The 12225-nt window shown below is 39.4% G+C and overlaps 1 long non-coding RNA gene across 1 annotated transcript; it reads left to right on the plus strand.

The window, feature by feature from the left end:
• Positions 1 to 2795: 2795 nt before the first annotated feature.
• LOC117661987 (uncharacterized) lies at positions 2796 to 11421 on the plus strand. Its single transcript, XR_004590210.3, has 2 exons — positions 2796 to 3434; positions 10602 to 11421. It is a non-coding gene; the product is annotated as an uncharacterized LOC117661987 (long non-coding RNA).
• The last annotated feature ends 804 nt before the right edge of the window (positions 11422 to 12225 follow it).

Genomic DNA, 12225 nt, shown 5'->3' on the forward strand with positions numbered 1-12225 from the left:
CAATTAATTGGGGGATTATTGGAGTGGTAGTCCAACACACCTGATAAACATTGTTTGACTCTTTATTTTGGGCTGTAACATGACTGCTTACCTGTCATACGATCATGCATGTTTTTAAGGGCCTGAATAATTTTGTAGAAAATATTAGAACTGTTTTTATAAAATCCACCCTCTAAATTTTTTTCTGTAAATAATCAAATGTTTCTAAATTTAAGATTATGCTTAACTATGCAAATCATGCTTAAATAAATTAATTGCATTTATGATGCCATTGAGCTGAGATTTATTCCCATGCACACATGATTATGGCCGTTTGTTGCCTATATTTCTGAAATATAGAAGTGCAGAATTCAAACAACATGGAGAACTTCTCAGTTTAAATCGCAAATTATTAAACTTCAGTGAACATTAAACTTTATAATGCTGAATTTTCAAACTTGAACTTTCTTTCTGAATTCATTTGGGGACAAAATGAAGTTTAATTTTCTAGTTAGATATGAAAACTCCATTTTTTTTGCCTTAAAATCATATGTAATCTAAATTTTGTATTTTTAAAAAATATGTATAGATTAATGCTCATTACATGTTTATGTAATGTGCTAAGCAAGATAAAACATCCGCTCGTAATTCTAAACAACAGTGGTAGTCAGAGAATACGTTTAGCTGTTAATATATTTTCTGTTTCACAAAAAAAGTAGAGGGGGAAAAAAATCAATGGACTTTGCATGTAGAGATCCCAGGAAATTGTTTTGTCAAAGGCGCAAATCAATTCCTTTCCGATTGGATTCTCACTAACTTCCACAAATGACGGGGCAGGAAAGAGCCAGAAATTCAAAGTGCAGAACAATGTTTTACATTACAAGCTTTTATATTAACAGTGCATTGAAAAGTATACAAGGGCCCTTTTTTAAAAAAAAAATGCATGAAAAGAAAGTCCTGTTCTCAATGGCCAGAACTCATCACATCTAAATGACACAGTTGTAACAGGATGCCTTCTCTTTCAGTCTGGCTTCCCAGAACACACAAGGAAGGGCCGCAACTTTTCTGGCACAACTGTTTGAACAAGAACTTTACTCGCCACCCCTTTCTGCTGCATCTCTATCTTATCCCACAACACTTAATTCCCCATCACCCGGAATGCAAATGTTTGAGATCATAAGCGCCCCAATTCTTTTTCAGATTACTACATTTCTGCATTGGCTCAAGCGCCCCAACAAATCTGTGGGGGGCTTACATTGGAAAAGCCAGGGCACCAAGCAGATGGTGCTCAGAGGACAGAGTTATAAGGCAGGACGGCATCCTGGAAAGAAAAAAATGGATCTACTGTGGCCAACTCAAAGTAACTTACAACAAGAGAAACCTTTAAGAACCCAGAAAAAAGAGTGAGGCAAAACTATTGCACAGAACTATGGCAGCGGAGAGGGAGGAAAATTCAGAGAAATCCCGAGATAAATAAAAGGGAGATTTGGGAGCTGGCCAGATTAAAGAAAGCAAAGGCCATTATTTCACTTCGAGAAAGAAAAGAGAGAAAGAAGAGAGAGAGAGAGAGAGAGAGAGAGAGAGAGAGAGAGAGAGAAACAAATGGTAGATTTGTACCTGCAACTTAAACCAAAACATTTCTTTTAAGAGTGAAAGTTGGCCAGCTCTGGACTGACGCCCTTAGTATTTACATACCAACCACTAAAAAGAACTGAGATTCTCGGATAAACTTCTCGTATTTAAGCGGGCATTTTTTGTGTGTGTTTAAATCACCTTCCACAAGGCCGCGTTCACAAGTTTTATTTGGTCAGCCGGAGCTTAGTTGTAGCTGGAACTAAAACCCGGTCTGCAAATTAGCCGCCCTCCACTACGGGAGGCCTAAACGCGGATTCAGACGATCCCGACGCGAGTCTAGCCGGGCGGAAACAGCGTGAGGAAAAAAAAAAAAAGGCGATCGATTCTCGGGGAAGGAATCGGTGGGGGGGGGAGGTCCTCGGGTTCTGACGAGTGGTTAAAGATCCGCGGATCGCTCGTCTCCGTCCCGGGAAAATCCACTTGAGGGATCAGGTTGGCGCCCCCTGCTTGCCTCCCTCCCACAGCCGCCCCTCCGCCCCCGCAACCTTCCCGGTCTCTTGACCGTCGCCCAGCCAAGGGGCGGACCCAAGCGCTCGAGGCGCAGACTGGCCGCTTCCCCCGGGCGCATTGCGTAAATCGAGGACGGATCCGACGCGCAGAAATACTCAACGTCCTTTCCCGGAGAGCGAAGAAGGGCGCCCGCGAGTCTTACCTGGCCGCCTGTCCCAGATCTGGGGAGGGGAGCCGGTCCCCCCCCCCACACACACACAAGTGATGCAGGGGCAAGAAGTGAAGTCTTTCTTTCCTTCCAGCCGCTTCTCTTTCTTACCCCCCCTTTTGCCCCCCGCCCCCCGGTTGGTAGCCGATCCGTCTCCACCTGGAGCAACCTCGGGGCCGCGCCTGCTTTCTGCCTTCGCCCGAGAGGGCCGCCCCCACTCCACCCCACCCCTCCCGCCGCCGCTGCTTTCTCCTCCTCGCCTTTGCGCCCCAAATTTCTGCAGGCAGAAGGACCTGCAGGAGGAGAGCGGCGGCGGCGGCCTCTGCCCGTCTCCCGCGCCGCAAGGAGAGCGCGCGTAATCCGGCGCGGTTTTGCGCTCCACAGCGCCTTAAAACCTGTCCCAGGTAAAACCTCCGGGCGGGAGGAGAAGGAGGAGGAGGAGGAGGAGGAGGAGGAGGAGGAGGAGGGGAAGGGAGTTTTATCAAACCGCAAAAAAAAAAAAAAAAAAAAAAAGGTGGTGATGGTGGAGGCTGGAAAGCCAGCCTAGGATCTGCTGCCCTGGGTGCGACCCTCTCCCGCCCGCCAGACTTGACTTCCGAGCAAATCTTGGTTAGGATCCCAAGGAGCGGAGGGGCTCTGGCGACCAGCTACCTGAACACCTGCTGCACGGTGGAGGGGGAGGAGGGGGAAGGAAAGAGCTGCTCGGGACCCAGCCGCTAAACAAAAGCGATCCGCGCGGCTGGTTGCCACCCATCCCCGCGGGCGGGCACGCCCCAAATCCAGAGAGAGAGAGAGAGAGAGACGGGAGGGCGTGATCCGCGCACTTACACACACTTTTCCTGAGCCTTTGAAGACTTGGTTGACGGTCCCTCGGCACGGTACGGAGCGGGGGGAAGGGGAGGGTAGATCGAATGATGCCCTATCCTCCCTCCTCCTTATCATCATCATCATTACCCCCCCCCCCATTATATCATCATCATCATCATCATCATCAGGAATCGGACCGTCCTGGTGGAGCCACGACCCCTTTATTTCTTGCCCACCAAAGCAGGGTAGTAGTACCGTAGGCAGGGCAAAGCTACAGCTCCCGGCCACGGCCGTCTCCGAAAAGTTGGTGGGGGGATTGAATTTGCAACCTCGCTTCGTCTCTCCGGCGCGCAAAGTAAGACGCTGCGGGGTTCGCAGTTTCCCCCCAGTTTTAAGGTGGGGGGGACGTCCGCAAGCGTCCGGCGCTGGTTCCCCACAGCGCGCAAACCCGACGGCCGGCTGGGATGAAGGGAAGGCGGCGCGAATCTGTGCGGTGGGACAGTTAGCGGTGGGTGGGTTGGTTGGTTGATGGGAGAAGGGATCTGTTTCAGTTAAGTCGGATTTGGCGGCTTTGACTGTCCGGTGAACGGGAAAGAAAAAGACTGGGATGGCTTGATACCCGATTAAAGTAAAATAAACCCTTAATGAATGCCCTTCTTGGTCTTGATTTTGGGCTAAGGCTGGAACGAACGAAGAATAATAATCATTTTAACTGCTCCCGACAGATTTTGTATAGATTAAAGAAAGGGGTATGTCGATGAAAAGCAAGTTAAATTTTAAGCAAAGGTATTTCCCTGCGCCGCCTTACTACACCCCATGAAAAAAATGGGTTTGGTGCTGACTTTTGAACAAAATTCCTTTTTAAAACAATTGGATTTACACAGATACTTTTATAATCCGGATGCATTCTAAGGTTCCCTTATGGTTCTGGAATGCACCTGATGCGGAACTGAATTTGGGGATGCTGGCTCTCTGGGGCAAAAATAAATGCCAGCTGAATGCATTTGTTCCATATTTGGGATGTTCAAATAGTATGTTCAGCCCAGATGTGACCAGGCTCCTCTCTCGGGCAGCAAAAATGTTAAATTAGCTTAGTGGGGCAAATATGAAGGAAAAAATTTGATAACAATAGCAGTTATGTTTGGGTGAGATAGACAGTGCATTTGAATTTTTATGGGGCATTCAATCCCAATGTTAAATAAAGTGAATTGATTACTTGTGTATTTTTATATGTTTTTGAAAATTAATTAGTCCTGTAAAAGTGTGCATCAATACTACAATATTCCCAAAGGAGAAAAAAAAATATGTGTTCTTGGTAGCAGTGCACATATAGGGATGATCTTAGACAAAACCGTCTTCTGTGTTTCAAGGAAGGAAAATTCTAATCTGCAGTTGTAAGGAGTGCAAAGGAGTATTCCAAATAATCAGGCTTTTCTTATCAAAACTGTTTAAATTCATTATATTCTGATTTTACCAGCCCTCCACCAATTTTTTAAAAAAACAATTGTGCTTGGGGTTTTCACTTTCCTTTCCAAAATCTAGTGGGTTTTGTTTTTTTTTACTTTCAATTTGAGAAAAAATCGTAAGTCTAGAAAGCACTAGCACATGTAACACAAAGGTGAAAATAGGTAAAGGACACTAACTAAAAATAAAATGGGAGAAAACACTGAGCAGCCTTTGGTTCCTGTATTGAGACTTTGTAGATACAGAGATTTGTCAAAAGTTAACAGCGCTTACATGTCTAGGCTGCAGTCTTGTATAAATTCCACAGAGCCATGCAAATGTAATCTTTAGCCTGCTCTGAGCTGACTTTTTAAATTTGATTCTGTAAAACCATGACAACTTCCTATTTCAAATTTAGTTTCAAAACAGTATAAAATAGCATGGCTATTTATGGTGATCTGCTTTTTTCAGTGGAAATGCTTGATTTCTCAGAATATCACTGACCATCCCTGAGACTTTGTTACAAGACTTTCTAGCTTCCCTCAGCGAAACAAAGATGCTTTCCCTGCTAATAACCATGTTTCCCTTGTGTTGTTGCATTAAAGACATGATGCTATAGACATCAACATGTGGCTAAGTATCAGAATAACAGATTGGAGGTCTTCTAGTTCAACCCCCTGTCCAAAGAGGAAACCCTGTAGCATTTCAGACAAATGGTTGTCCAATTTCTTCTTTAAAATCTCCAGTGTTAAAACATCTACAACTTCTGGAGACAAGTCGTTCCATTGATTAATTGTTCTAACTGTCAAGCAATTTCTCCTTAGCTCTAAGTTGCTTCTCTCCTTGATTAGTTTCCATCCATTGCTTCTTGTCCTGCCTTCAGGTGCTTTGGAGAATAGATTGACCCCCTCTTCTGCAATCCTAATTGCAAAATGGAAAAATCAGCAACTCTCCCAATGGATTTAGAAGGGACAATACGTGTGTTCCTTGAAAAAGAGCTGCAGCTAAAATACTGTGTTCAGCTCCTGTGTTCAGTGTTCTGTAGTAGGGGTGATTAGAATGTCAGCGTAAAGGTCTAATTGTCAACCTCATCCTTCAGTTTTTCAGCAGTCTAGGATCGTATCCAAACGGATATGCTAAACAGTTCATTTAGCAAGCTGAAAAATGAATGTTAGAAATGACTGTTGTGCTGTACGTACATTTTTTGAGAATACACTTTAAGGCTTTACCAATAGAAATTCATTTTGAGTTTTGTTCAAAATGAGACAACAATGATTGTGCTCTGAATTCACTTTTTAAAGAAGAGATACACCATTGTGTGTTTCTGTAAATTCTACCCTAATAATTGAATTGTATCACATACGTTTTGGAGGTCCTTCACTTGCATTTGTTTTTCTTTAGTTGACTTCAGTAATTGGCGTATAACTATGTTAGGGTTACTTATTACTATATTAATAGTTTATGTAGGTACCTCTTGGTCATTTGGCAAGATGCATTTCAAAAATATTGATTTTTTTAAAATGATATTTTTAACATTCTTTCTTTAAAAGCTAAAGGGATGTATTTTTTAAAGCTATCAAATGGGATCTTTTACAACTTCTAAAAGGCACTGAAGATCATAAATGTTTAATTTTCTTCTAGAAGAGGTTTGTACTATTGGTTTTTTATTTATGTAGCTTATGCTATTGTAGGGGTCTAATCTGTTTGGATTTAGGTCTGGTGTTTTATGATTTTACATTTTTATAAACCATCCAGAGAAAAATAATGTACTACATTAAATATTTTGGTAAATATATTATAAAAGAGACAAAAAGGTACATCCAATGATGCTTATACACAACCTACAGAAAGCAAAAGGATTTTTCAATAAAAAGTTTTCTTGTCAGGAAGCTATTTATGGTATGATAAATGTGAATATTGGGCTCTCTGAATAGGATAAATTAAAAAGGAGCTTTATAGGTGAAGTGGAACAGTGTTAAACAAGGAATTACTGAAAAAGAAATTAATTTTAAGTACTTTCCTTAGTGCTAGCAAGAATTTACTTTAATTCTTATGCCAAACTGCCAATTATTTTGATCAGAAATTTTCTCAAGACCTGCAGTTTTCAAAGTCTATCTTTTATATTAACACTGGAAGTTTTGCAGGAAGCTTTAAAGACACAAGCCTCTGTTTTAGAGGAAAAAAATACTTCTGTCTTTGAAGAAAAAATGCAGGATGTGGCTGAAGAGATGGCAGAAATTAAAGAGGTGATTCAAATTCGAAATTTCAGGGTCTGAAAGCATCAGGGTGAAGAAGACGAAGATATGTCCAAGAACATTAACAGATCATAGCCCGGTTTGGATGGAACTGGAAAATGAAAAGGGACCCAGGAGGTCCTGGAGGTTAAATGAAAATTTGTTTAGATATGAGGAAAATGTGAAAGAATGTAAAAAATTTTTGAAAGAATTTTTTGTTATGAATATGCATAAAGGTACATCTATGGAAGTGATATGGGATGCAAGCAAAGCATATATGAGAGGTATTTTAATATATTTGAATAATAAACACAGACGTAGACAGGAAAAAAATGGATTGATTTAGAAGAGGAAATAAAAAAGAAAGAGCAAGTATTAACACTGAACCCAGCAGATGAGAAAACAAAAGAAGCAATTAATTTATTGTGAGGACAATTTAATATGGCACAAAATATTGAGGAACCAATAATGATGGAAACGTGGGAAAAAATATGGGTTAGAAACGTAAAATTTACGCAAGCCCAAAACTTGAGAGAAAATTTTTATAAAATGTTTTATAGATGGCATCTAGATCCTAAAAAGTTAGCTTGTATGTATCCAGGTTTACAATCCAAGTGTTGGAGATGTAAGTGTGATGATGCCACGTATTATCATATGGTGGACATGTAAAAAAATTAAGGCATTTTTGGATTAAAATTTGGTATATTATGCAAAATATTCTTAAAAAGAAGATAAAGTTTACCCCACAGTTGTTTTTATTGAGTATAATTACAGATTGTACGGTTATAGAGACTAATTTGATTTTGAACTTAATAACCGCAGCCAGACTTTTGGTGGCGCAGTACTGGAAGAAGGAAGATCTACCTACTATTGAAGAATGGACACTAAAGGTAGTGAATTTAGTGGAGATGGCTAAAATTTCAGCCTATTTGAAGGATCACTCAAATGAAAGATATATATTGAAATGGAGAAGATGGATTGACTATATTCAAAATAAATATGGGACTAAAAAGTTTCAAATAGCTTATGAATGAAAAAAAATATATATTTAAGGGAATTCTTATATTTAGTCATGTAAAGGGGAGTTAAAGTGCAAGAGGGAGATAGGAGTTTATAGATAGTTTGCATATGTTAGCTTATGTTTGTTAAATGCTATACCCTGTATTTTGCTCTGGGAAGTCCACGGGGGGGAGGAGGGTTGGGTTGGGAGTGGGGAGGAGGGATGGGGAAATTGTTTGTAAAATTGTTTTTTAAAAAAACTTTTCAATAAAAGAAAGTCTATCTTTTTATCATTGTTTTCAATCTTTTGATAGAATGTTCACGCTAGTTCTAAACCTTACTGAGAATAAGACAATAATGGGGTAGATCTAATAAATCTTACATGGAGTAGATTCAAGAACAAAAATGCAAACTTGGCACTGTAAGACAACTTTGAGCCCAAGATAGAATCTTATGCTTTACAAAGATTTTGTTCTGATCATACTAGTCTTGGTTACCACCCACCATTCAATTATAGCTGAAGAAAAGATACAAGATCCTTGCATTAGGTTTCATGCATACCAGTTATAACAGTTCTCTTATTATTGAACACTCTATTCAATTTACTTTTAATTCAGTTATTTGGTACTGTTTTATATTCTGTCCTTGTACCTGCTTTCAAGATCTGGAACATAATGGACTCAGTTCATTGTGATGATAAGGAAGGAGGTAAACTTGATAACTATTTCCAGGGGAAGAAAAAATTTAGCTTCCAAATTGGATATCCATCCTTCCTTCCTTCCTTTCTTCCTTCCTTCCTTCCCTCCCTCCCTTCTTCCTTCCTTCCTTCCTTTCTTTTCCTTTTCCTTTTTTCCACTCCTTCCTCCCTCATTCCCTTCCTCCCTCTTTTCCAGTCCTCCTTTCCTTTTCCTTTTCCTTTTTTCCACTCCATCCTCACTCATTCCCTTCCTCTTTTCCAGTCCTTCCTCCCTTCTTCCTTTTTTCCACTCCTTCCTCCCTCCCTCCCTTCCCTTTTTTCTTTCCTTCCTTCCTTTTTTCCATTCCATCCATCCATCCATCTATCCATCCATCCACCCATCCATCCATCCATCCATCCATCTGCTCTGATGTAGTAGCTTCAGGGTTGCAACAAGTATTGACATTGCTGACATTGACATGGCGAGCATGACATGGAAAATGCCCACTCCTTGTACCCAGTACTAACTGTTCAGTTAATAACTGATACTGTTGATACCACCTCCCTAAGGAGATAGGAAGAGTTCCACCAGTTGACTAATCTGCTCTCTCTTGCAGGCCATCTAGTACTATTAGCTCCAAACCTACAAAAAAATCTAAGAGGATCAAAGGGATGTAACACAGGAAAACTGGTATGCCTGAATGTAAACCCCAGTAATGAGATGATGTTTTATTCTAGAAGAATAGAGAATGATCTTTTATTCTAGAAGAATAATCTTTTATTCTAGAAGAATAGAGAATGATCTTTTATCCTAGAAGAATAATCCTTTATTCCAGAAGAAAAGGCAATCAGGAATCTCTCTCTCTGGTTAAAGGCTACAAAGGGAAAAATATTATGGAGCCTTGTTGTAGGAGGATGGCATGTTTGTCGATGATGGCAAAAAAAAATCAGCTTGGAAGCATCTTTTATGACTAGCAAGTTTTATTAAAAGTGTAAACTTTCAAGAGCTGCTGTGGATTTTGTTAGAAGCATTGAGTATATGCTATGCTATTCCTCAAAACTTCTATCTCTAAAATTTTATTAAAGCAGGCAGCCATAACGGAGAAGCGCGTTGCTTTCTTCAATTAGAATTTAATTATAATTTTAGGCACTGCCAATAACAAAATGAAAGGATATTTATCCTGGACTACCTTACATGTTGGATGGAATGGATAGTAAATCCTGCCTCATGTTTAATTTATCCAGACTTAAGGTCTTCAGGATACATATCTACATGAAAACTATAAACAAACTTTTAGAATCCACTAACTTGACTTGCTTAACTCTCAATAACATTGGAATTTAAAAAGCCTTAAATTGTACATTTTTTCTTTGGGGAAGCATTATTGTTATTATTATTAATTCTTTAATTCACTTCCTATATTGTCCCCCTCTTTTCTGTTCTCAAGAGTGAGAGTGTTCTCAGTTCTAGAAACGTTTGCTAGCTGAATACAAAAATCCTCCTCTTTATCCTTGCTATAATTCCTATAAATAGACATTTTAATTATGAGCTAATTTTTTATTGTCTGAGTTTGAATAGAAAGGTACTGTTTATAAGATGGGAGGATGGGAAGGCAAGTTCCTAAAGATGTAAACATTTTCATTTAAGAAATTATTTTAGTAATCATTTTTGCCAAGCAAGCAAAAGTACTGTAACATAAAATGAAAATGCGAACACAATTAAATAAAGATCTAAAACAACTGATTCAGCAACATTTTTTGCAGTAAAATACATGGTTTAATTGGGGGATCATGGAGCAGCATATCTTTTTATTTGCTCATTTTATCTTGATGGTTCTAGACAACAAACACATTTGTTTGTTGAAAATAGATCCTTCATTTTTCCATTAGCATGTCTTAAATGTTATTGTGCATATGTTGTGCGTATGTTTTTGTGAACAGTCATGGAATGGATTTTTGAAATTTCAAAAATGGTTCATCGTGCAAAAACTCAGACAATTACATTCTACTTCCCTGGTTTTTTAAAATTGTTATATAAATGTAGAGAAGAGATTTGGGTTTAACAGCAATTTTATTAGAATGTATTTGGAATTTCAAACCTAAATATATAAATACTCAGAAGATCTGATCTGTCTGCTTTATATGGATTCTCTCTCTTTTTTTTTTCCAGACATGAAATTTTTGGATCTGGCAATCTTGCTTCAGAATTCAATTCAAAAAGTCAAATAAAGTTTTGAGTTGCAGACACAGCAGTGCTAAATCTGTGCTGATTCCAGTTTCCAGATCTTCGTCTTAGCCTTGCCACATGCAGAAGCCACTTCGGAAATAAGGAAATATACATTTCTGCCTTCTGGGAGATGTGGTTTTCTCTCTTTCAGGCTGAAGGCTCCTGTGTTTAGCTGTAGATCTGTAACTGAGCATCTATTCTAAGGGCCAGTTCTCACATGCACGCAGTGCCATCAGTGAATCATCATTTGATGATTCAGCACTTTGATGACTCATAGATGGCTTGCCAACCAATTTCGCTGACACTTTTTGCCACAGGGATCAAGCGAAGATATTTTTAATTTAAGGAAAGCTTTATCGGTCAGTAGTTATTCACTTGAAAAGCATAGGGGTGTTGGCTTGCAGTGAAGGCCATATGGCACGAGTTTTATTTTATTGGACTCCCCAACTCCAAACTTGGCACCTTGCAATATAAAAAATGATAAGATAAATTCAAAATGAAAAATACAATAAGGGAACTAGGTCAGCAGTGAGCAGTTTTCCTTTGCCAAGCAAGCTAACAAACCATATTCAAAATTTGAGATTGGGTTAATGTTGTGTACATGATAACACATATGAACTACCATCCATTCTTGTCTTTTTTGTCCCTCAGTGCAGGGAACAGTAGAAAGACATATGCATGTATACCTGTCTGAACATACACGTAACTGCTGTGTGTATATGATAATGATGAGTATAAACATTTATTAAAATGAACGACCTGACGCCTTCGTACAGTTCTTGAGACTCCTGTTGACAGCCTTCAAAAATTTGATTTTGCTGAAAACCATTACTCCTTCTTGCCCTGTTAAGGTCGAGAATAGAGGGAACCTCTCATTCCATAAAATAGAATGAAAAAAGAAACTGTCTAAAAAAAAGAAAGAAACAGCATCCAATCCCCCAAATGTACAAATGCCTATATGTGGAAGAGGGCTCTACTGTTGTAGTCCATGTGCTGATGTCAGTCCCAGGAATCTTGGTATCAGTTGAAGAAATCAGCTCCATGCATTCAAACCTAATTATGTTTTACCTGCTCCGTCTCTCATACTCATGTAAATTAGGGGGATTCCCATCAACCATTTTTTCACATTTCTCCATTGTTTGGGCAAATATTAGGCAAAGTTTCCTTCCTTGTTGCTTTGGCAATGGATCCTTCCTTTCTTTTTAAGGTCATCTTTATTATCAAAACTTCCTCAAAAAGATTAAGTGCAATATTGAAGAAACATCTCATCTCTGGTAGACATGAATGTACTGCATGCTTGTTCAACATCATGTACAGAGAAAAGTGTCCCTAAGAAACACTTACTGAAAGCTGGGGTTGCACCCACAACTGGCAAGTGTTCCACTTTGTATAGAATACATTCAGTCCTTGCGCTGATACAGATTCCTCATTCTATCCCTAAGCCAATGTATGAACTATAGACAAACTCCTTAATGCCACAAGTGATTCATTTATAAAGTCAAAGATGACAAGCTGATGGATTTACATGAATTATAAGTATACTCCTAAACCAGCAAGTGTTCCCCAA

The sequence above is a fragment of the Pantherophis guttatus genome, chromosome 2 (assembly GCF_059756535.1).
Source record: "Pantherophis guttatus breed Tessera chromosome 2, ASM5975653v1, whole genome shotgun sequence".
Taxonomy (NCBI): Eukaryota; Metazoa; Chordata; class Lepidosauria; order Squamata; family Colubridae; genus Pantherophis; species Pantherophis guttatus.